Source organism: Dipodomys spectabilis, unplaced genomic scaffold (assembly GCF_019054845.1).
Source record: "Dipodomys spectabilis isolate Male_0828 unplaced genomic scaffold, ASM1905484v1 ptg000035l, whole genome shotgun sequence".
NCBI classification, from domain to species: domain Eukaryota; kingdom Metazoa; phylum Chordata; class Mammalia; order Rodentia; family Heteromyidae; genus Dipodomys; species Dipodomys spectabilis.
The window spans coordinates 52,797-77,887 of NW_024870712.1; the positions used below are offsets into that span (position 1 = coordinate 52,797).

Genomic DNA, 25,091 nt, shown 5'->3' on the forward strand with positions numbered 1-25,091 from the left:
GCAACTCCATTTGTAATAGCCCCACAAAAAATAAAATACCTAGGAATTAACTTAACCAAAGAAGTGAAGGACTTTTATGATGAAAACTTTAAAATCTTGAAAAAGGAAATCAAAACAGAACTTCAAAAATGGCAAAACATCCCATGCTCCTGGATTGGAAAGATTAACATCGTGAAAATGGCAATAATTCCCAAGGCTATCTACAAACTCAATGCGATACCTATCAAAATTCCAACCTCATTCTTCAAGGAAATAGAAGAGGCAATCCAAAAATTCATATGGAATAATAAAAGACCCCAAATAGCAAAAACGCTCCTCAACGGAAAGAACAGTGCTGGAGGAATATCAATACCAAATTTCAAACTCTACTATAAAGCCATAATAATCACAACAGCTTGGTATTGGCATAAGAACAGGCCTCAGGACCAATGGAATAGAATTGAAAACCCAGAAATGAACCTACAGACCTATAGCCATCTAATCTTCGATAAGGGAGCTAAAACAATAGAACGGAACAAATACAGCCTCTTCAGTAAATGGTGCTGGCAAAATTGGTTAACTACTTGTAGAAACCTAAGCTAGATCCTTATATATCACCCTGCACCATAATCAACTCCAAATGGATCAAAGACCTCGAAGTCAAAGCAGACACTCTGAAAACATTACAGGATGGAATAGGAGAAACCCTAGGTCTCCTTGGCTCAGGCCGAAATTTTCTGAATAGAGACCCGGAAACACAGCAAATCAAAGAAAGGTTGGACAAATGGGATTGCATAAAGTTGCAGAGCTTCTGCATTGCAAAGGACATAGCTAGCAAGATCAATAGAAAGACCACGGATTGGGAGAAGATCTTAACTAGCCAGACAACGGGCAAGGGTCTCATATCTAAAATATACTTGGAACACAAAATATTAAATCCCCCAACAACAAATCCTCAAAGAAACAACTGCCCAATAAACAAGTGGACGAAAGACTTAAGGAGAAACTTCTCTGAAGAAGAAAGAAGGATGGCCAATAGACACATGAAGAAATGCTCAACATCCCTAGCCATCAAAGAAATGCAAACCAAAACAACATTGAGATACCACCTCACTCCAGTCAGAATTGCTAAAATCAAGAACTCTAACAACAATAGATGCTGGAGGGGATGTGGACAGAAGGGAACCTTATTTCATTGTTGGTGGGAATGTAAACTTGTTCAACCACTTTGGAAAGCAGTATGGAGGTTCCTCAAAAGACTCCACATAGAACTCCCCTATGACCCAGCAATTCCACTTTTGGGCATTTACCCAAATGTTTACAAACAAAACCATACTAAAGCTACCAGCACAACTATGTTTATTGCAGCATTATTTACCAGAGCTAAGATCTGGAACCAACCCAGATGCCCCTCAGTAGATGAATGGATCATGAAAATGCGGTATATATAAACAATGGAATTCTATGCCTCCATCAGAAAGAATGGCATTGCCCCATTTGTGAGGAAATGGAAAGACTTGGAAAAAATTATATTAAGCGAAGTAAGCCAGGCCCAAAGAAACATAGGTCCCATGGTTTCCCTTATTTGCAAAATCTCGTATATGTATGAGTCAAGCAGAAAAGTCAGAATGTGATGTCAGGAAAATGAACCCTTAGATATGTCTTTTAATGTTTCTTTCTTTCATGCATGTGTTTCTAATGCATTTATAAGATTATTTCTTTGTTGCTTTGTATGTCCCTCCCCCACAGTATAACCCCTGCTTTCACTATTTTTGATGTCAATATAACTTGTGGAGGAGATGGGGAAAAACAAGTCGTTTAAGGATACAGGTGGACCTGTTGCAACAATGAGAAGTACAAGTTGTCATGTCCAAAACGAGCTTTACAATGTCGGTGCGGGGGGAGGTGGGGGGGGGGAGAAGGATTGGGACTGGCGGGGGAGGGGGGAAGCTGTGAAGGGATGTGAAGGGTAAACAAAGGAGGAGGCTGCAATGCTTGGTAAGAAATGTATGCATTATCCTGCCCATGTAATTGTAACCCCTCTGTACAGTATGTTCACAAATAAAATAAAATAATAAAAATAAAAAAATAAAATTAAAAAAAGAAAGAAAATTTTGGCCTGTGTCAAGGAGACCTAGGTTTTCTCTTATTCTGTCCTGTAATGTTTTCAGAGTAAGACTTCAAACTTTTAAAGTTTCAAATATTGCAGGAAGATCTTTGATTCATGTTGAATGGATGTGAATAGATTGAGCTGTTGCATATATTCGTGTGTGTGTGTGTGTGTGTGTGTGTGTGTGTGTGTGTAAGGGGGGTTATGTGTATCATTGAAATCAAGGATAAGGAAATGGTTTCTTTTTCTGAGATATACATTACGGTGTTTCTTTGTTGGTGGTAGGCTCTGATTGCTTGCGTTTGCCTGATGTGCACATTCCAGCCCAGTTTTTCAATTAAAGTTTCTTAATTATTATTGAACATATTATGTTCTGATATTGCTTTGTCTTTTTCTGCCATCTAGGATCTTCTTTTTCTGTTAAATATTAACATTCAATATGAATTTTACCTCCTGAATAATTTTCTCTTTAATTTGAATTTTAAAATAAGAATTATAATACTTTTGATCTCTGTATTCATGAAGAAAAACCATTTTGAATTCTCTGTTTAATGTAATAACACCTGGACAGATTTGTTAGCACCAAGTCCTTAAATTTTCTTTTGCAGTTTTAGTTTTAATAACCCTCCTCCATGTTTTTAGCATGGGTAGACAAAGAATTCCCACAATGCCTCACAACTTTTATCATTCACTTTGTCTCTGCTTCCGTGTCCCTGCTAAATTGTTCTGGATGCCTGTATTAGCTACCCCAACCCCTGCAAAGCTGTTGCTGCTACCCAATTTTCTGCCACTGTAACTCAGCAATTACAGTCACAATTACCCTTTCCCTGGTACTCCCTTTCTATGCTACTCATTTTGGTACCCATAATTGTTAACACCATGGTTCCAGCCACCTGCTCCCTAACACCCCTGTCTCTGCTACCACATTCCCAAACAAAGCAAGGCAAGAGTAGGCACAGACAGTCGACTTGGGTACTCCTCTTGCAGGCACAATGGGACGTTATTCCTCAGGCATTTAACATGAGGGACTAACTACTGGTGGAAAGAAAAGAGGTTACTCAGAGGGGACTAAAATCCAAGGATATCAACTTATAACTTGTTGCTAGGAAAACCAGGCCCTAAGATGAAAGTTAATGAGAAAAGAAAATTTGACAAATATATTGGGGATGATATAAAAAAATAAAAGTTTTAGCTTAATCTCTTTTACCAGTTATCTGATTTATTTTTATGACATAGATATGTAATTACTTTGCATTTTAAAAAGTATATGAAGATGCACATTTATGTGGTACTTATATTAATTTATGGAATATTTGCATATGATCATGTTAAAATGATATTCAATAGTTTATGCTTTATGATATGCTCATGAGTCTGCCTTTGGCAATATGAATTGAGCTCTCTAACAATAAATAGATTTTCATTGTCAAAAACTACAGGGATTGGGTAGGAGGGAGGAGGCTGGAAAGGGATGTGAAGGGTAAACAAAGGAGGGGGCTTCAATGCTTGGTAAGAAATGTACGCATTATCCTGCCCATGTAATTGTAACCCCTCTGTACAGTATGTTCACAAATAAAATTAAATTAAATTAAAAAAAAAACTACAGGGATATTACTGAGGCTAATACCAAAATGAAAGCTGGAACAAGAAAACTGAACAAAGCTACAAGTTTGAAGGGAAGGGGTCAGTGGTAAGGGCTATGATAAAAGAGAAATACATCACCATGGAATCCTGGATAATACAATGTGTCTTGTTGAACTACTATTTTTTAGAAAGCAGAACATAACTTTTGATTCTTGCTTTTTGGAACCTCTTTAATGAGTGGTTAAACAAAAAATATCGAAATGACTGAAAATCCACTGACATGAATTATTAGATTAATATTATACTCAAAATTTTCTTGAGATGCAGGCAGGCTAGATTCCTTTAATATGAAATTAATGGAATAATCTTTCTTTGAATGGTTGTACAGTCCATGACACTTGTTCCAAAACAAGAAAAGATACGGCAGAGAAAAAAGAGAGGAAGGAGAGTCAAGGCTGCTGAAATTAGCATATTTCCCATTTGGACTTTAATGGGTTGTTTCTAGAAAGAATTAGAATTTCACCTTAACATAATAATTTCAAAATGAATGTTCTAAAGGATAGCTTTGAAATGTAATATTTAATGCTGTTGGATTACTTGAAGACAAAGGTTTACAGAAAACTTTAAATTCCAGAAAGACTGTACTGTACCAAGAAACACCTAGAAGAAATATAATTTAAAAATACACCTGTTCAGAGCACATCCAGGCATGAAAGTCTGTGAGTCACTTATCTCCAAACAGGAAGTGGCACCGTGGCTCAGTTGGGAGAGGGCTCCCCTTGAGCTGAAGAACTCTGGGATATGCTAATACCCAAGCCCTGAGTTCAAGGCCCATGACTGACAAAAAGAAATTTTAAAGAATTAAATCATTAGGGCTGGAAGAAGACTCAGTGGTAGAGTGCTTGTCTTTCATGCATGAGGTCCTGGGTTCAATTCCTCAGCACCACATAAGCAGAAAAAACTGGAAGTGGCACTGTGGCTAAAGTGGAGTGCACTAGCCTTGAGCTGAAAAGCTCACGGACAGCACCCAGACCCAGAGTTCAGGACCCCCTATCAACAACATCAACAAAAAAAAAATTAAAGCGTCAAACAACCTGAAGATGTTGTCCAGAATAATGAATGCAGCATTATCCGTTGCCATGACTTAGTGACTTGAAACCAAGTTTACCAGGGGAGATGGTGGGCATTTTGTGTGTGTGTCAAAACCTGCAAAATTCTTTTATACTTTCCCAGGGAGGGAGAAAGGAGGAAATGGGGGCGGGGAGGAGTGAGGTGTTTGGTGGACTTGCCTTTTGGTTCACTGATTGTTTTCTGGAGTCAAATTCAGAGAAATTCAGTTTGCATTCCTAGTTGCATGGGCAATGACGAAGCCATGTCCTGGAAGTTGTTTTGTCCTGTCTTTGGCCTGGTTCCAACCACCACTGGATAATCCAAGTCCCACTGCTGGACCAAGATACCTTAAAGAATATTGATTCATTGGGCAGGTGGACCTCCACAGCCAGAATAGGCAGAAAATGCAATTCCGAGGGCATCATTGGAAATCTACATCAGGCAGAGATTTTTTAATATATTTTTATTGTAAAAATACTGTACAGAGGGCTCAGAGTTACAGGACTAGGTAATGAGTACATTTCCTATACAGCATTGTTTCCTCCTCCTTTGTTTTCCCCCTTCCATTCTTTCCCTCCCCACATCTCCAACTCCTCCCTCCTCAAACCCTGTCTGACACTGTAAAATCATTTACACAGTGTCCTGTACATCTCATTGTCACAATGGTCAACCTGCATCCCCATTTAAGCATTCTGCTATATCCATTCCACTCCCCAAATTTATATATATATATATATATGATGCAGAACACTGGAATCAAATACAGTGAAAACAGGGGTTTACCTTGGGCAGATGAACGTAAAAAGTATCACATAGTGCATTATAAGCATATTAAAAACAAAAGAAAAAAAGGAAAACCTCCTAGTGTCTCTGACTTGGGGTACATTTCGCTTAAAATGAACTTGTATGGTCATATGTACCTAGCCTTTGATCTTCTCTGCTTGTCTTAGATATGTACTAATCCCTGCAAACAAAGCTAAAACAAGGTTAACCATGGGACCTATGTGTCTTTGGGTCTGGTTACATCACTAAATATAATTTTTAACAAGTCTTTCCATTTCCTAACAAATGGGGCAATGTCATTCTTTCCGATGGAAGCATAGATTCCAGTGTGTGTGTGTGTGTGTGTGTGTGTGTGTGTGTGTGTGTGTGTGTGTGTGTATACCACATTCTCTTGAACCATTCATCTACTGAGGGGCATTGCGGTTGGTTACATATCATAGCTATGGTGAATAATACTGCAATAAATAAGGTTGTGCTGGTAGTTTTGTGATCATTTGGGTAAGTGCGCAAAAGTGTGCTTGCTGTGTCATTGGGGAGCAATAGGTGGAGTCTTTTGAAGAAATTCCATACTGCTTTCCAAAGTGGTTAAACAAGTTTACACTCCTACAAGTTAATGCAGTAGAGTTCCCTTTTAGCCACGTCCCCACCAGCATCTGTCATTATTACATTTCTTGATTATAGCCATTCTAACTGGAGTGAGGTGTAATCTCAATGTTTTGATTCGCATTTCTTTTATGACTAGAAAAAATGAGCATTTCTTCATGTCTAATGGACATTTTTTATTTCCTCTTCAAAGAAGTATCTCTTTAAGTCTTCAGCCCACTTAGTTATTGGGCAGTTGTTCCTTTGAGGATTTGTTGTTGGGGGATTTATGATTTTGAGTCCTAAGCATATTTTAGATATGATTTGTCTGTTATATGACTCATGAAGAACTTCTCCCAGTAAGTGGGCTTTTTATTGATCTTGATATCTATGAGCTTTACCTTGCCAAAGCTCTGCTGTTTCATGCAATCCCATTTGTCCAACCTCTCTTTGATTTGTTTTGATTCTGGTTCTCTATTAATAAATTTGTGGCCTGTGCTAAAGAACCCTAGAGTTTCTCTTATCCTTCATGTAATGTTTTCACGGTGTCTACTTTTATTTTGAGACCTTTGATCTATTTTGACTTGATTCTCATGCAGAGTGATATATATATATATATATATATATATATATATATATATATGGATCTAGCTTTAGTTTTCTACAGGTGTTTAAGCAATTCTACCAGCAGAATTTACTGAAAAGGCTGTCATTCTTCCATTCTATATTTTTAGCTCCCTTGTCTAAGATTAGTTGGCTGAAGGTCAGTGAGTTTATTTCTGAGTCTTCAGTCCTATTCCATTGGTCCTCAGGACTGTTCTTGGGCCAGTACCAAGCTGGTTTTATAACTATGGCTTTTTAGTATAGTTTGAAATTTGGAACTGATATTGCTCCAGTACTGTTCTTTCTGTTAAGAATTGATGAACCTACACCCAGCATTACACTTAATGGTGAAAAGTTACAGCCATTTCTTATTAATTCAGGAAAGAGATAAGAATGTCTGCTCTCTCCACTCATCTTCTACTTAGTATTAGAATGCTACCTGGGGCAATAAGACAAGATGCAATCTGAAAAGGCATCCAAATAGTGAAAGAAGAAGTAAAACGTACAACATGAGCAATGGAATAGAATTGAAAACCCAGAAATGAACCTACAGTCCCATAGCAATCTAATATTCGATAAGGGAGCTAAAAAAATAGAATGGAAGAAAGACAGCCTCTACCGTAAATGGTGCTGGCAAAATTCGTTAACTACTTGTAGAAAACTAAAGCTGGATCCTTATTTATCACCCTGCACCAGAATCACATCCAAATGGATTAAAGACCTCAGAGTCAAAGCAGACATTCTGAAAACATTGCAGGATGGAATAGGAGAAACCCTAGGTCTCCTTGGCTCAGGCCGAAATTTTCTTAATAGAGACCCAGAAACACAAAATCAGAAAAAGGTTGGACAAATGGGATTGCATTCAATTGCAGAGCTTCTGCCTGACAAAGGACATAGCTAGAAAGATCACTAGAGAGCCCACGGATTTGGAGAAGATCTTCACTAGCCATACAACGGACAAGGGTCTCATATCTAAAGTATACCTGGAACTTAAAAAAATTAAATCCCCCAACAACAAACCTTCAAAGAATCAACTGCTCAATAAATAAGTGTGCTAAAGACTTAAGGAGAAATTTCTTTGAAGAGGAAAGAAGGATGACCAATAAATAAATGAAATAATTCTCAAAATCTCTAGCCATGACAGATATGCAAATCAAAACAACATTGAAATACCACCTCACCCCAGTTAGAATTGCTATAATCAAGAACTCTAATAACAACAGATGCTGGAGGGGATATGGACAGAAGAGAACCTTATTGCACTGTTGGTGGCAGTGTAAACTTGTTCAACCATCTTGGAAAGCCATATGGAGGTTCCTCAAAAGACTCCGCATAGAGTTCCCCTATGACCCAGCAATCCCACTTTTGGGCATTTACCCAAATGTTCACAAACAAGACCACACTAAAGCTTACAGCATGACTAGGTTTATTGCATCATTATTTACCATAGCTAAGATATGGAACCAACCCAGATGCCCCTCAGTAGATGAATGGATCAAGAAAATGTGGAATTCTATGCCTCCCTCAGAAAGAATGGCATTGCCCCATTTGTTAGGAAATGGAAAGGCTTGGAAAAAAATTATATTAAGTGAATTAAGCCAGGCCCAAAGGATTATAGGTTCCATGGTCTCCCTTATTTACAGTAATTAGTATATGTCTGAGTCAAGTAGAATAGGTCAGATAATTTGATGTTAGGGAAATGAACCCTAAGATATGTATTGAAATGTTTTTTTTTTTCTTTCATGGGATAGTTTCTAACACATATAAGATTATTTCTTTGTTGCTTTGTATTCCCTCCCCCACTGTATAACCCCTGCTTTCACTGTATTTGATGTTTGTATAATTTTGGAGGGGAAGGGAAAAAATCGTTTAAATAGGGATACAGGTGGACCCATTGCAACAATGAGATGTACAAGACTTTATATCGAAAAAGAACTTTACAACATTGGTGCTGGGGAGAAGGATTGGGTGGGGGCAGAGGGGGAGGATGGGAAGAGATGGGAAGGGGAAACAAAGTAGTAGGCTACAACGCTTCAGAAGAAATGTACTCATTATCTTGCCCAGGTAATTTTAATCCCTCTGTACAATTTTTTCACAATAAAAATAATAAATTTAAAAATAGAAAAAAAGAAGGAAAAAGACATGAAAATGACATCATCTTGTATTTAATGGACCCCATGGACGCCACTCCCAAGTTACTTGAGCAGATCAGAAACTTTGGCCAACTAGAAGAATATAATTTTGTCTCAATAAAACCAAACAGGAAAGGAATAAGAAATAAACAAGAAAGTAATACACAGTTGGAAATTTGGGCTAATTTTGTCATTATGCTTTGAGAAGTCAAGTTTCCTATAGAAATGCAACTCATATATAATCCTCAGTTGTGTTTTAAATGTTGTCTTAATTACAGAACAGTTCTAGGTGCAAAAGAGGTCATGATTCCCAACCAAAAATTTGAAAAAGTAAGTATCATTCTGATAGAGTCCCAAGAAATGAAGGATTACAAAAGTTTAAGCCTGATGAAATAGGAAAGTTCATTTAAAGTAGGACTTTTTAGACCTGGGTAAATTAGAATTTAGATTTAAAATAGATATTTTTGTTTGTAATTTAATATTCTATAGGATACTACAAAATTCTTTTCAAGTAAAGATTTAATTTACAAATTTACTGATGATTCTGGCATTCTAATGGCCTACAATATTCTTTCAAGTGAGGTATAATAAGAACTTAGTTAATAGATAATTCCAACAGTTCATGTGTAAGATGATAATGTGAATAATCTAGACAAACTGTCAACAAATTGATGATATTAATTTATAAATATTGAAAAGGAGCAATCTTTTGAGACTTTGGTGTAACGTGGTATGAAGAGAGTAATTGTTTGACATCTTTTTTTTTCTACCTATACATAACACAGGAAGAAATTTCCTTAATTATGTATCTCTGTATACAATGAGAAAAATGCTAGGTTTGATGTTTGTTTTTATATTTTTGTTGTTGTTTGGTTTGTCCTAGGGCTTAACCTCTGGGCTTGGGCACTGTCCCTGATCCTGTTTTTGCTCAAGGTTACTGCTCTACCACTTGAACCGCAGTGTTACTTGGGTCTGGCTATTCCTGATGAGTTTATTGGAGATAAGAATCTAAGGAACCTTCCTGCCTGGGTGGGCTTTCAACCATAATCTTCTAATCTTAATATTAAGATATACAGATCTCCAGAATATCTAAGAGAGATAATATATATAATAAAATAAAATAAAAATAATATTTGCAAGTTTTCTGATCTCAAGAATACCACTGCAGTGAAAATGATGTAGCAAAGTTTAGTGTAGTATTCTTTCCACAATTGGAAGGGCATCACATTAGCAGAAATGTAGTATTTTTTCACAATATGATAAAGTAGTCATGATGTGAATTTAGGGAATTTTAAGGCACACCTTACAAGTTGGAAATTGTTGGGCTAGGATGACTTTATGGCATAAAAACTTGGGATTGATTGTCAAAGAAATAATAGCTTACTCTGATGAACAAATGTTTACTCTTAAGGAATTAATTATTATAGATACTTCATAGTTTGATCTACTAACAGTACTTGTCTACTTTTTCTGTTGAAATTTAAATATGTAATGCCTCATTGGAAACTGCATCTATTGCTGAATTAATTAAAATGAAAACAGGTACTGCTTTAAATGTCTCTGGTATGGCATGTACAGAATTTGAAAATGTGCAGTTAGTAGTCATAGGAATGTTGAGAAACAGATATTCTGTCCTCTTAACAATTAGTCAGTTTGCAAAGATAGCAGTTTTCATAGAATTGAACTGTTTTCTGTTTTAGTATGAGCCAATACTAAAATAATGTTTTTTTTTCAAAATAATGGCAAGTATATTCTGTAAATATTGTATAGTTTGATAACATTCACGTTGATGTCCCTCCGATAAAGAAAGAGGTAATTCAAATTAGCAGACAAAATGTTCATTTTTAAATGGTAATACACATAGAATGATATTTACTATACCAATACAGTGAAATTATATTTTATGTAGCTCATTTTTAACTTAATTTTATTGTGAAGGTGATATATAGAAGGGCTTGCAGTAATTGTAAGGTAGTGGACACATAATATGTCAAAATTTTTACCCCCTCCCTCATTTTTCTCACACTTTTCCTTCACCCCAATACTCCTCACAAGTTGTAATGTAAATTTCTAACACGTTGTCTTGTGAGTATTGCTATTGCATTGGTTTGCCTTTTGTCCTTTGTCTCGCCATTTTATTGTTCCGCTTCCCTTGCCAAATGAAAATAAATGTATATACAATACACAGGATACTGAAATCAAATACAACAATGGACAAACCATAGAGGAAAACACAAAAGAAAAAAGAAATCACATAGTACATTAAAAACAACAACCACAAAGAAAATACTATCTTTACATATCTAGGAGTTTATTTTGCTCTGCATCATTTTATGTGCTCATTTATACATAGCTATTGAGCCATTCTGCTCATCTGCTAGGACTATCCTAGCTATTTCCTAGTTATTACAAATGAGGAAAACCATGGAATCTGTTTAGTTGTGTCTTGATTATTTTTCTTAGTAGGATTTTTCCAAGTCTTTCCATTTCCTTATGAATTGGAAACATAGAATTCCTCCGTACATATATAAACCACATTTTGTCAATTCGTTCATCTACTGAGTGGCATATTGGTTTAAAACATGATTGCATGTAAGTATCAATTAATTCCATTCAAAAATGACAGATGCAAACTCACCAGATATACTAATATCATGATTTCCAAGAAAGATAGAATTTTATGGTGGTACAAGTGTTGAGATATAGGATGAGTCTAATGTATATCTTGCACTGAATTAGGCAGGAAGATATCCAATATCATGTAGGATTAAAGTGGTAGTGGCAAAATATTTCCCTTGAGAAAGATATAGGAGGCTGCCATAAGTATGAAGTAGTTCAGATAATTTTGAAGAATTTAGAAATGCAAGCTCAATTATGTCTCTTTAAATAATAATTATGTAAGTGGAAGGGCAAAAGAAGGGTAAGAGAAGAAAATAACTGACAGCAGATCATTGTCCCAAGTTAGAAAATAAAAAGACATAATCTATAACTTCCAAGTTAAAGAGAGACCAATATAATATGGCCCACTTAATTTAGGTACATGCAAAATATTTACTTGGCTTTTCCCTACTTAAAAGCTCCAAAATAAATGAAAACTTATAAAAAAAATTAAGTGATTGCCGTTGCTTCAACTTGAACAGTAACTCTGATCAGCCCTCTTTTTCTCACTTTGCTCTTGGAAAATAGTGCCTAAGTTGATGATGTTGTGGCTGATTAGAGGTAGACTAAGGGGCTTCTACTTGTACAATTATCCCAGCATAGTTTAAAGCAGTTTCCCCCCAGGATATACATGTACATTGTCTGAAACTGTCCTTTGAACACACCCTCACACCTGAGCAAATTATTTGAAATTATACTTCAGCTTTTCTTGGCACATTCTACCTCGTGCATTTGTCTTCTTTGCACATTTCTTTTGAGTTCATAGTTGCTCTATTTCCATTTCATCTGTAAAAATTGCTAAGAACATTGTTCAACTACCACTTCTAGTTTGCACATGCCCAGTCTATGTATGAAGGTACTTTGTCCTTGTTAAGCAATAGAGTAATACTCACTCTCTGAGGAGAAAAGTTCCACAATATAGCCCTATGCCCACATTAGAGGAGGTAGAATTTAAAGCATTTTGAGAAAACAGTGATATTAGAATTGAAAGGCTCCTTAGGGAAATTTTCTAGGAGCTCATTAGTTTACCCAGGAGAAATATAAATATCCACAAAATTTGGAGCTAATTAGTAAGTATCCGAATTAACATTTGATCCTAGATGTTGTGTTAATACAAGTCACGATTGTATTATTGTTACATTAGAAACCTTCACAACTTGACAATGTGTATGAGAAAATGAAAGAAAGGGATTAAAGCAAAATGTCTTATCTTTTTAGGCATTTAATCCTAGTGGTGAGGGTGATGTCTGAACTCTTCCATTCAATGAAAGCTTGAAGTTTATAAGAACACTTTCCTACATATAAGAATTTGTGTCATGTTGATTGACAGGGTTATTTCAGCATGGAGATATACCTAACAAGAACTAGGTTTCAATAGAGTATTTGGCAGTTATGATTTATCAATAGCTATAGAGGCATTTTCTATTCTAAAAAGAATCAATTCAAAAAGTGTTCAGTCACATCAGTAAAGCTGCATGTTCAACATAATACTTGGTGTTACTTGTCCTACATTTATAATGAGTAGGCTGATAAGATATCCAAACATATCTAAATATATTTCAATAAAATCCCAAACTGATATGGATATATAGGTCACTAATTGGAACTGTAGGACAAATTAGGCTTGTCTTTGCTTTAGTTCAATCTATAATCTCCTGGCTAAATAAAGTTTTCAAAAACTTTCACAGAATATCTCTAAGAAAAGTTCATGACAGTTATATCTGTATAATATTTCTGAGGTCAGGATTAAAGCATTTGTTCCCAAAATTTAGAATCAACAGGACCTGTTGATTTTATGGATCCAGAATTTTGTGTCTTCACATTCATATCTCAACATTTTATCAATATGACTTTCACCAAAACACTGTTCTTATTGAACTTGTCTATGTCCTTTTACTTTTCAAATCCAAATAGTAGATTTCCTTCAATATCTTCCTGAAAATTCTTTCCTCCCTTTTCTTCTGTAAATCTGTGTTTACTACTTTTTGTTTCCTTATTTATCTCTTTCCTCCAATCTTATCCACACTGCTACTAACATTGTTCACACTTTCATCATAACTTTCCTTTTCTTCTTCCCTTTAATAATGTGTCTGATTTTATTATTATTTTTTCATATTCATGTTCATGGATTTTTGATGATGTTCAAACAGACCTATCTTTGCATCTGTTTAACATAAACCTTAGAACTATCAGAGAGTTTTTTTCCTCTAAATCCATCTTTTCCATCTGTAGTCCTTATCACCAAGAATGTAAGTAATACAGTTAGGAGACAGAGATGTGGAAACACTTTAGATTTCCTAATATCCTACCTCCATCCATTAGATAAGATGAATGATCAAGATTTTCTCAGTTCCTGTCACTAATGTAATTTCTATGTACTCCTTTTTATGCCCCTGACACCAGCCTATTGCAAATACTCATCACCAGTCACTCAGGCCTAAAACAACTGTTTACAAAGTATGCATTTTCCCCCATAGTCTTTTTTATATTGGTCCTCTCCATCACCAAATGACTCTCCTTGTAAGTACACAGAGTGAAGAAGTCAGACAAAAATTCTACTACTATTATTTACTCACAGCATTGACTATTGGTCTTGCATTTCTCATCTGTAAATGGATATAATCTACCAGAAATATTGAACAATATATTTGTTGACTTCTAGAGCAAGGCAAAAGAAAGTAAACAGTCCTTACATTTTCTGCCTTAGCTTACAAATAAGGAAAGAGTCAAATTCAGTTTGTTGGTATAAAGTCAGAAATAATTTCATGTTGAAATAAAAATAAATTTTAACTCCTGCAGCTTGTGTCCTTTTATGGTAACTGCAGATATGTAAGTGTTATTATGTAAATTGTGTCATGTATTTACAGCTGTAATGAAGAACATACTCTTAATATATCATTGGAAAAGTATCTATCTGAGAATGTTATTTGAACTAATCACACTAAGTTGAAATCTACATCGTAGTCCATCAAAATATGGAAATAAATGATTTTATTTATAAGCAAATAATACCACCAAGAATAGTGAGTATACCTTAGAAAGACTGCTGGAATAACATTCGGGTTTTTACTGTCTCTACCTGTTTATTTGATTGTATTTCTTGATATTGAAACTCTCCTCTTTTTATTCTGGTTTTGTTTTGTTTTTGGTTGGTCATGGGGCCTGGACTCTGGGCCTGGTACTGTCCCTCAGCTCTTCAGCTCAAGGCAAGCGCTCTACCACTTGAGCCACAGTGCCACTTCCCGCTTTTTCTGCTTATGGGGTGCTGAGGAATCAAACCCAGAGCTTCATGTAGGCAAGGCCAGCACTCTGACACTGAGCCACCTTCCCAGCCTTCCTCTTGTTATTGTTATTGTATGTAATCCAATGCTGTTTATAACTATACATTCAATGTGGGAAATTTAGCTTCAAAGATATTTAAAGTTTTTTTTTTTTCAATCACAACATCGTCATTATCAGGCGACACTGTGGTCATCATCCTCTCCATCAAAATTATTATTAGCATCATAAGTACTGATTATTGAACATCGGATATGTTTCTATGATTTTACTATTTTTGTCTTTAGATTAATAATTTTAATGTTACCACTGTGCATGCATCCATATTGAAATTTTGAACAAATAAACAATAACAACCTAAACCATATCAGGTAGCTTGACTATGTGCTTATAACAAATTATGGAATAGATTTTTGGAAGCATCGCAAATTCCTAATCAGTATGAATTAACTTCCTCTCTCTCCTGAACTACAAAAAAATACTTAAGAGTTTGGGCAGAACCTTTTCAAGTAATATACTGTCAATGTTACTACAATATCATGTGTATATCTAAAATTCCCTTGAAAGTAATAAAGTCTACTTTATATTGAAATATTAGTTATTTTATTCTAGTAAACTTTTAGAAAAATAGACTGTACCTTTGAAATGAAAAATGTCAAAAATAGTAACATAAAAGTTTAATGGGAGTCTGTCATATATACATACATACATATATATATATATATATATATATAAATGTTATGTGTAGAATAGTACATATTTAGAGATTATTTGTCATCAGAAATATATACATATATCTAAATTTATTTGCAGAATGATATACATCATAGTGAAACAAACATCTTAAAACATAATTAAAATTAAAAAAAAAAAAAAAACCTCATGAAACCAAGTGCCGGTAACTCACCCTTATATTACAAGGTATTCTGGGTGCTGAGATCTTAGGATTGTTTTCGAAACTAGCCCAGACAGAAAAGTACTTGTTAGATTCTTATCTCCAATTAACCAGTAAAAACAGGAATTAGCTCTTTTCTTCAAGTTGTAGAGTGCTGTCTTTGAGCATAAAAATGCATAGGGACATTGCCCAGGCCTTGCACACAACACCCACAACAACTAATTGTATCACATTAATTTCACAAAAGCATCTTTTAGCTGCTGTGAACATTTCTTAGAAACATGAATACATACCCCTGGAAAATGTTAAGTAAAAAAGTACAGAATATTTACGTCTATGTTAAAGACATAACTATTTAGATTGTTTAAGATATTTAGGTAATGATTAGAAGTCAAGAATAATGATAGGTAGGTCATATATTGGGACTGGTTTTTTATTCTATTTTACAATAGTAATAAAATTATATTTATAATGATTATATAAAATTACTCTTGCTTGCTATTTGAATTATCATAAGTGATAAATATTTTTAAATGATTTCCAAAGCAAAGGAGTATCAATTCTTTTGTAATTTCAAAATAATTAAGAAAATGATTTCAAGGCTGGTTCACTCTAAGTCTATATTTGTTTTCTTGCTCTAGTTTTCATATGTTAGTAGAAATTAGAATTCCAAAAATTTAATGGATATTGGCATTCAGGAACATCTTCACATACACTAATATTGGAGTCCCTTAAGTGGAATTGTTTTATTTCATTTGTTACTTTCACAAATATATCAAGATGATTGTGTATTTTGTTCTTTTCACTGCTTTTGGCTCTTATCTTGAGAATACGTTTTCCCTAGCAAGGTAGAGATAAGCAATTGGATTAAACAAGTAACATATGACTTTCATAAAATGCAGATGCATAGATTTGTGTCTACTGTCATTTGCTATAAGTTTCTTCCAGAAAAGTTTCTCAATTACTTAGAAGTTTTTCCCCTTCTCCTCCACAAATTATACAGACATCAAATACAGTGAAAGCAGGGGTTATAGTGTGAGGGAGGGACATACAAAGCAACAAAGAAATAATCATATAAATGTGTTAGAAACAATCGCATGAAAGAACAAATAAACATTTGAATACATAACTTAGGGTTCATTTCCATAACATCACCTTATCTCACCTTTTCTGCTTGACTCAGATATATACTACATATTGCAAATGAGGGAAACCATGGGAAAAAATATGGATACAGGTGGACCTATTGCAACAATGAGATGTACAAGTCGTTATGTCAAAAAATGAACTTTACAACTTTGGTGGGGTGGGGGTAACGGGGAGGATTGGGTGGGGCGAAGGGGGAGGATGGGAAGGGATGGGAAGGGGAAACAAAGGAGGAGACTACAATGCTTGATAAGAACTGTACTCATTATCTTGCCCATGTAATTGTAACCCTTCTGTACAGTATTTTCACAATAAAAAATATAAAATAAAATAAATTTCTTAGAAGTGATGCACAATTCCTAGGTATTCCAGTTATCACATATATTTTTGGGTTGGGTTATCTCTGTATAAACTCAAACGGAAAATATACCCTCAAAATAAACAGAAATCACATCTTTGTTTTAAATGCAGTAGTTTACAAAGAGTTTTTAGCCAACACCAAAAATATCTTTTTAGCTATTCTGCATTTTGTGTGAAGAAGTTTTAAAAATATTTTTTTTTCCTGATATGCAATTCACTTACAATATATTATTTCCTTTTATTGTATACATATTAGTCCTTTGGAAGTGAATTGTACTTTCATAGGTTTCCAAAGCTTAATTTTCACAAACTTGCATTTCTTCAAATAGAAATGCTGTAAATTTTAGAACAGACATTAAAATAGATATAAAATTCAGTTACAGGAATTTGCCCAGTATACATCCTCTATAGTGCGTCTTTTCAAAATTTGTTTTTGGGGATCATTTCCTCAGTCTCACACATACTATTCAAGTTCACTGTCAATTAACTACATTCTCTGTCCAAAAAAGTTTTTTACTTCTGTTTAATACATTCATAGAAGTGTAATGCCTGGATCCTATACAATTCTCTTTCATCTTTTGAAGACTTGTTTGCTAAAATGATTGCAGTATTATACAAATTGATCACTATGAGAAGTATATCAATTATCCACAAATACGTTACTATATTTTACGTTCTTGTTTATATTATGGTCATACTAGTGAGTTTTCTTTTTATTATTTTTTAGACACTAAAGAGAATCTTATTTCATATGCTCCTCCTATTGACTTAATTTACATATGCTATTTAAAGAAATATTCTATTCAGGAAAAAAATTTATATACAATTAGAAGACATAAAAATACTTAAGTTTAAGAATCATTGTAGCATTAACATTGTAGCATTAACAAATATGTGCACTCTATCTGTTGGATATGCTTTCATTTCTGTTATAGTGTCCCTTGAATTATGAAAGGTTATCACTTGATATAATCCAGTTCTTGCTTTTCTTTAGCCATTAATTTTTTCCATATCAAATGTTTAGAAACCTTTGCTGATCAATATCATGAAATTTTACATTTATGTTTTATTGGTTTTTAAATCTCACATTTAGTTTGATAATCATTCTATATAAGGTTTGAGGTAGGCCAGGTGCCGGTGGCTTATGCCTGTAATACTAGCTTCTTAGGAGGCTGAGATCTGAGGATCGTGGATTAAAGCCAGCCCGGGCACGAAAGTCCATGAGACTCTTATCTCCAATAAACCAGGAAGTTTCATTGTTGCTCAAGCGGTAGAGTGCTCACCTTGAGCTGAAGAGCACATAGACAGTGCCCAAGACCGGCATACAAACAAACAAACAAAGTATTGAGGTAGTAGTCTAAGATCATTCTTGAAATCTAGAGAGGCAATAGTGCCAATAAAAGCATCTAAGATTCTGTTTTTATTTCACAAAGTCATAGCATCCTTTTCAAAATCTGTGGACCATAAAACTAAGAAATTATTTTTGACGAAACTGTTACCTTCTTCTATGTGTCTGTTCTTAAAGTAGAACTATGTTGTCTTCACTACTAAACATGGTAATACTATTCAAAGCTAGTATGAAGGCTCAAGCTACACCATTTTACAAGATTGCTCTGACAGACCTGTATTCCTTGAATTTACATACGAGATTATTGAGCAGGTGGATCAATATTCTACAGAGCTATCTAAATATATGATAGTCACTCATATTTTACCACTTGTGAAAATACAAACCCATGATATTATATATAGAAAATGTCTTTAGAGACTGCTCAATGCAACTATAATTAGTTTAGGAATGAGTTAAGATTTAGATAACAGTACAGCATAATAAAGCTGAATGATAACGACTTGAGATGTACTGCAGAAGAGAGTGAGAGGGGGAAGAATGGTGGACCACACAGGAGTTGTATGTCATTGGTATTGTTTCAAAAAACAGAAAGACTTCAGAAAAGAGAAGGAGAAAAATAAAGTGTCCTGAATCTAGTTTCTTTTTAATCCACCTGATAGTTTGGACTGAAAGTCAGATAACATGGGAAAAAAATAGAAAATAAAGAATTGTATAGATCTGTTACAATGTAAAGAAGTTGTAATAGGAATATAATTAATTTCTAAAAAATTAAGAGAAAGAATAACAATAACAATTGCTGACGTGGACAGAAGATGGATCACAATTTATCATATGTAATTTAGAAAAAACATACTAGGAATGAACATTTAAAAGTCATAATTTAAAATACAATTTGTGTTATAACTAGATAGTATAGCTCAGTGGTAAAACATTGGCCTAACATATGTGAAGCAATTGTGTGATTTCCCAAGCATTAGAAAGTACACAAAAAGCACACACACAGAAAACCCAAATAAACACACACACACACCACATACACACATTTGTTATTATCATATTAAACAGAAGAAATTATCACAAATAGTAAAAGTATTTTAATATATGAAATCACAATATTGCTCATACTATTTAAAATTTAGTAGAAATAAAATAGTCACAAGATACTTGGATTCTTATAGATTAAGTAAATTGAAAATTCAGAAATAAAAGACATGAGAAATTTGCAAACAAGTTTTAAATAATAAACATTTTGAAATATGTGTCCTTTTATTTTGACAAAAGATTGATGTTACTGGTGTTTTAACTCAAGATTTAGAATATGATAACCAGGTGCTCTATATCTTGCTAGGGATGACTATATCTCTAATCATTTCACTCTGGAAATTTTATGATAAGGTCTCATAGTTTCTCAGTCTCTCCTGAATTATGAGTACTATTTATACTTACCATCATAGTTAGAAAAATGTAAAGAACAAATCACTATTCCCAACTCAAACATTTTTTTTAATTCAAGTACAAATATTTCCAAATAATGACCAGGTAATAAAGCCTTTCAAAATAAATTATGTGCTTCTTGAAAATACACTATTTGTTAAATGGACAAATATGTTTAGAACTAAAGAAAATAAATTTATGTAATTTCAACAACCATATAAAATTTAAGAAAATAATTTTAAATTTTCTCATGTTAATTATTTTGAAAGCAAACTATATGTCTGAATAATTTACTTGTGTTAAAATTATGCAAAACTAAATTAATGAATCCTACAACTCTGAAACTAGAATTACCCTAAAGAAACAATAAAAAATAATTAAGTTCAAAATTTGAAATTTAGAAAATAAAATGAAGTGTACTCTTTAGTTGACTTAAGTAACTGTAAACCCTCTGTATATCAATTTTATAATAAAAAATGCATAAACAAAGAAAGAACAGTACCCATTGGTCAATAGCGACAGGAAAAACTAGTTTTTTTTTGAGTGTGCAAAAAAATCAGTGGAAGAGATAACAATGTTTCTTCCATAATAAATGTTCTCATTACCTTACTTATGTAACTGTATCCCTTCTGTACATTACCTTTACAATAAAATTAAATTAAATTAAAAATAAACTAAATAACCTACCAATTAAGAATTCGTAGAGAGCATGGAAGGTGGCTCAGTGGTGGAGCACTTGCCTTGCATGCTTGAGGCCCTGGGTTCGATTCCTCCAAGCAATATAATTTTGTGAAATCCTTCATGAAGCAACGTATTTCTTTCATTAGAAGGGAAGCCTCTGTCAAACTATTAATAATAGGTTTTCCTTCTTCTTGCTAGCATCTGTAGTTTTATTATCTTCATATATTTCATGATCTGTCTGTGTATGACAAAGAGTGCTGTGAAAATGAAAAGACCCTTCGCAGCACTTATCATTTATATACCATTCATAGATATGAAGGTGTTTAAATATTACTCAAATTGCTTTGGAATAAATCATGTTCACATTGACTATCGAGAAAAATAAGGATTGGATTCTCACCACATTAGGTAAGAACTTGATTGAAAGAAACCAGAAAAGTGAGGAACAACTCAACACATACATTCAAATGAAATAAAACAACCCAAGAAAACAAATTAATTCAGTACTCAAAAACCTGCAGAAAATGACATGACTTATAAAAAACATCAGCTATGACAAATTTATGAAAATCCTCACTACATTTGAGTCTACTCTCGTGAGGATAGAGGTTAAAGCCCAGACTGGACAGAAAGATCTTTACATAATGACATGTACCTGTTATTCTAAATTCCAGGAAGAATAACATAACGTGGACTGAGCCCAATATCATACACCAGTATCTGAAAAATAATCAAGATAATTTAGGGCTGGAGACATGACAAAATGGTAAGAACACCCATTTAGGGGGCACTAGACACTCAATTCAAACTCTAATATTATGGGTATTAAAGTAAAAAGCTATGATTTTAAATAAGTGGAATAATTGTAAGATTTGAGTATTTGAGTGGAAAACTGCATGAGAGAGATAGAATATACCCATGGTACAATGTTTTCAACTTAAGTGAAAATGTTTTGTGGTACTTCAGACAAAATAGAGTTACCTTGCAAATGAGCATATTTGCCCATATTGTGCAACCTCACACATGAGTGTCAAAATCAAACCACATTTTTAGCCTTTGTTTTTAACTCACCTGTTACAAATTATGGGTTAGATGAAGTAATCAAATAAAGATTATAATAATATTATGTGAGGCTATGAATTAGAGCTGAAAATGGTTTTAAATGTGATAATAGCTAATTAAATTGCATACTTCTTACTTTTACTCTGTCATGTCCCTCATTCTCACATTAGGAAAATTCATAGAAAGTTCTCACTAAATTATATGTACATTTATGATGTAATGTATTGAAAGAATATGGGCACAGTGTGGTTTTAGGTTATTGAGACCTGTAGGGGGTAGTGTGTTTTTGAAGACTTGCAATACATTGGGATGAAGATGAAGGTAGGGATGTGCTTATTCTGGAAAACTGGCCAGAGGATTGTTCCCATAATGGTAGTGATGAATTCTTCCAAAAGGTTACAGTAAAATCACTTTCACAACCATGTTCACTGCTCCACTATTCATCGTAGCAAAGTTACAGAAACAGCCCAGATGCCCTTTGGTGGAGTGATGGTTGGAGAAAGTGTGGCACATATACACAATTGGATTGCACCTATCCATTTTGAAGACTGTTACATTATTTGAAATGAAATGGATAGATCTAAAAATATATTAATGAGCTAAGTCAGAGCAGACAAACAAAGAACCCATGTTATGTCTCATATTTGGAAGCTAGAACTTTATACAGGTTTACAAAAAATATTAACCAAAGCATGCTATTTGCAGAGGAGTATTTCAAAAGTGTATTTTCTTATAAAATTGAACTTTTAATCCAACAAAATATATGTCAGGAAACTGTCACTTGGAAGGTGTGAGGGGAAGTCAAAAGGAAGGAATAAAGAGAGTTATGGACGAAGAGAGTGAAAGTATATTATTCATTGCAGATAGTATGAAACTAGAAAAAATTAAAGTGGGGTGAGGTTTGAAAGGATGTGGAAAAGTTATATAAAGATAAATTATACTTAAAAAACTGATTTGTTGAATAGAAATTCCATTTTCCAAGTATTTAAGATAATAAGAATATAATTAAAAACAATGGAGACATCTGATCTTTAATTCTATTTCCATCTCTTTTAAAAAATGAAATTGTTTGCTCTATAAATTGATCAGAGGGATGAATTTCTTGGCTAGCTAGATCATTGAACAGCTGTCTCTCTCTTCCTCTCTCCCTTTCATGATATGATTGCTCCATAATTATCCTAATTTATTTTGCTTTTATATTTTTGGTTGCATCATTCCACTTTCTGTTCTGCCATTTCCCAATTCATTTACATGGAAGGCATTATTTCCTATTTTCTCATTCCTAAAATAAGCTGCACATGAATGCACCACTGGTCCTCATTTTCAGTCTGTACCTTTGAATACGGAGGAAAATCTTCCTCTGCTCTCTACCAATTCCCTACTCTCCAGTTAGAATAATTTACAATGATAAAAATGAAAAAAGAGAAAATAAATAATAGTGAAAAAAACAGATGCCAAAAATTCACCGGATATTTCTGACCAGTTCATCCAATGTGAACTATTGGGGAAATACATGGACACCTCATATTCACTGGCACTCAAAGTCTCTAGCTAGGCAATTCTGAAGAAGATGAGGAACAAGATGAAAAAGTGAGAAATGGTATCAATTGCAAGAGAAAAATGGAATATGATCCAAGCAAATATCTTCTTTGGTCTGCCAAAAATAATCGCCTTAGTACAGTGCAGAGACTACTTTCCAAAAAGGCCACTCATGTGAATACTAGTGATGCTGATGAGTACACCCCTCTTCATCGAGAAGCTTTCAGTGGACACTTAGTCATTGTCCATGAGTTGGTAGCTCAAGGTAGATATTCATGTAATAATTGTGAATGGCTGGACACCCCTGCACAGTACTTGTACATGGAATAATACCAGAGTGGCTTCTTTATTTCATCATGATGCAGATACCAATGGCCAAACTAAAGGCCTCTTGACCCCCTTGCATCTTGCTGCTGGGAATAGAAATAGCAAAGTTATGCTAGATCTCCTTCTGTTGAACCATTATATCAAACCAGGTCTGAAGCACAACTTGGAAGAAACTGCATTTGATATTGCCAAAAGAATAAGTATGTATCACTACCTCTTTGAAGTTGTGGAAAGCTGTACAAATTGTTCTCCTAAGTCCTAATGGTTTGGGTAAATTTCTTAAATTTCAAAATTTCCAGTCCATCCTATGTGTCCATACAAAATATTTTCACAATACAAAGCAACAGCAATATCTTACTTTAAAAATTCATGAATTCCATGGTATTCTTCCAAGTGAATTGCCTGGAATTGCCTGACTTTGATGTCAATATACATTCAAGTTGTTTGTATACATCTATAATGTTTTCTGTAGCGTTTGTGATTTTTTAATAAGAAATAATTTTAACTTATCTGTTGAAATGAGTAGTACAGAAACTAAAGATATTTCTGGTGCTTGTCTGAAAAAAGTGTATTTTAAAATATTTAGTGTTCTGTTTGTATAGTATCCATAATCTAGTTCATTCTCTCCTAGATATAGTGCTTTGAATTCAACATTGTTTTATAATATATAGGTTCATTAATGTGTTCTTTCAGATTGCATTCCATATAGAAAAGGTTTAAGATTCCTTTAATTCCTAGGTCCTTATAGAATTTTATTTCTTTGGGATAAAATGAAAATGTTATCTAATTTCAAAACTTTTATAAAGGTTATGCAATGTAAAGGCCTTCATAAAAAGGTGAAGATTAAATGGTGTAAAACTAACTTTTATTCCTATGAATTACATGTATAATTACACTTGTATATTTGTAATCAACTGTTTAATAACTGTTTTTCATTTCTTCACAAATTTTCATATCATCCTTGTGCAAGAGACATGCTAATCTCTGTATTGTAATTTGGGTAGATGTGCTGCTGAAGCATGTAGTATCCTGTAAATTTAAGTAATTAATGATGCAATCTTAAGACAGGCATATATCCTTGGTTGCCTATTTGTAACAGGGAAACCTTATTGTTTCCTAAATTTCTATTCATCTTATTTCTGTAAAATTCTGTTTTTGGTGGAAAAAACTTATATTGATTCTTCAATTGCTCACATTTGAAATTTTTGTCAATTAATTTTTAAAGTCTTTTTTATTTGAAATTTGATCACACTTTGAAGCCTTTAAAGGTAGGTCCAAAGGTGATGGCTTTTCAAGTACTTATTTATCAACTGAGTTAGCTTTGTGGAGCTAAAGGATTCAAACTAAGCCTTGCTTAAGAGCTACTCTAAACTTCTCCAGCTTAAAATTTCCAAATTGAGGTCTTACTGGCACAAATGTCTGCCTTACACTTTACCCTTGCTCCATGTAGGAACAGACCAACCAGAATATCTTACC

General features: G+C 33.9%; 1 pseudogene; it reads right to left on the reverse strand.

Annotated features, from left to right (window-relative positions):
• Positions 1-24,536: 24,536 nt before the first annotated feature.
• Positions 24,537-24,636, reverse strand: LOC122106053 (annotated as a pseudogene).
• Between the last annotated feature and the right edge of the window lie 455 nt (positions 24,637-25,091).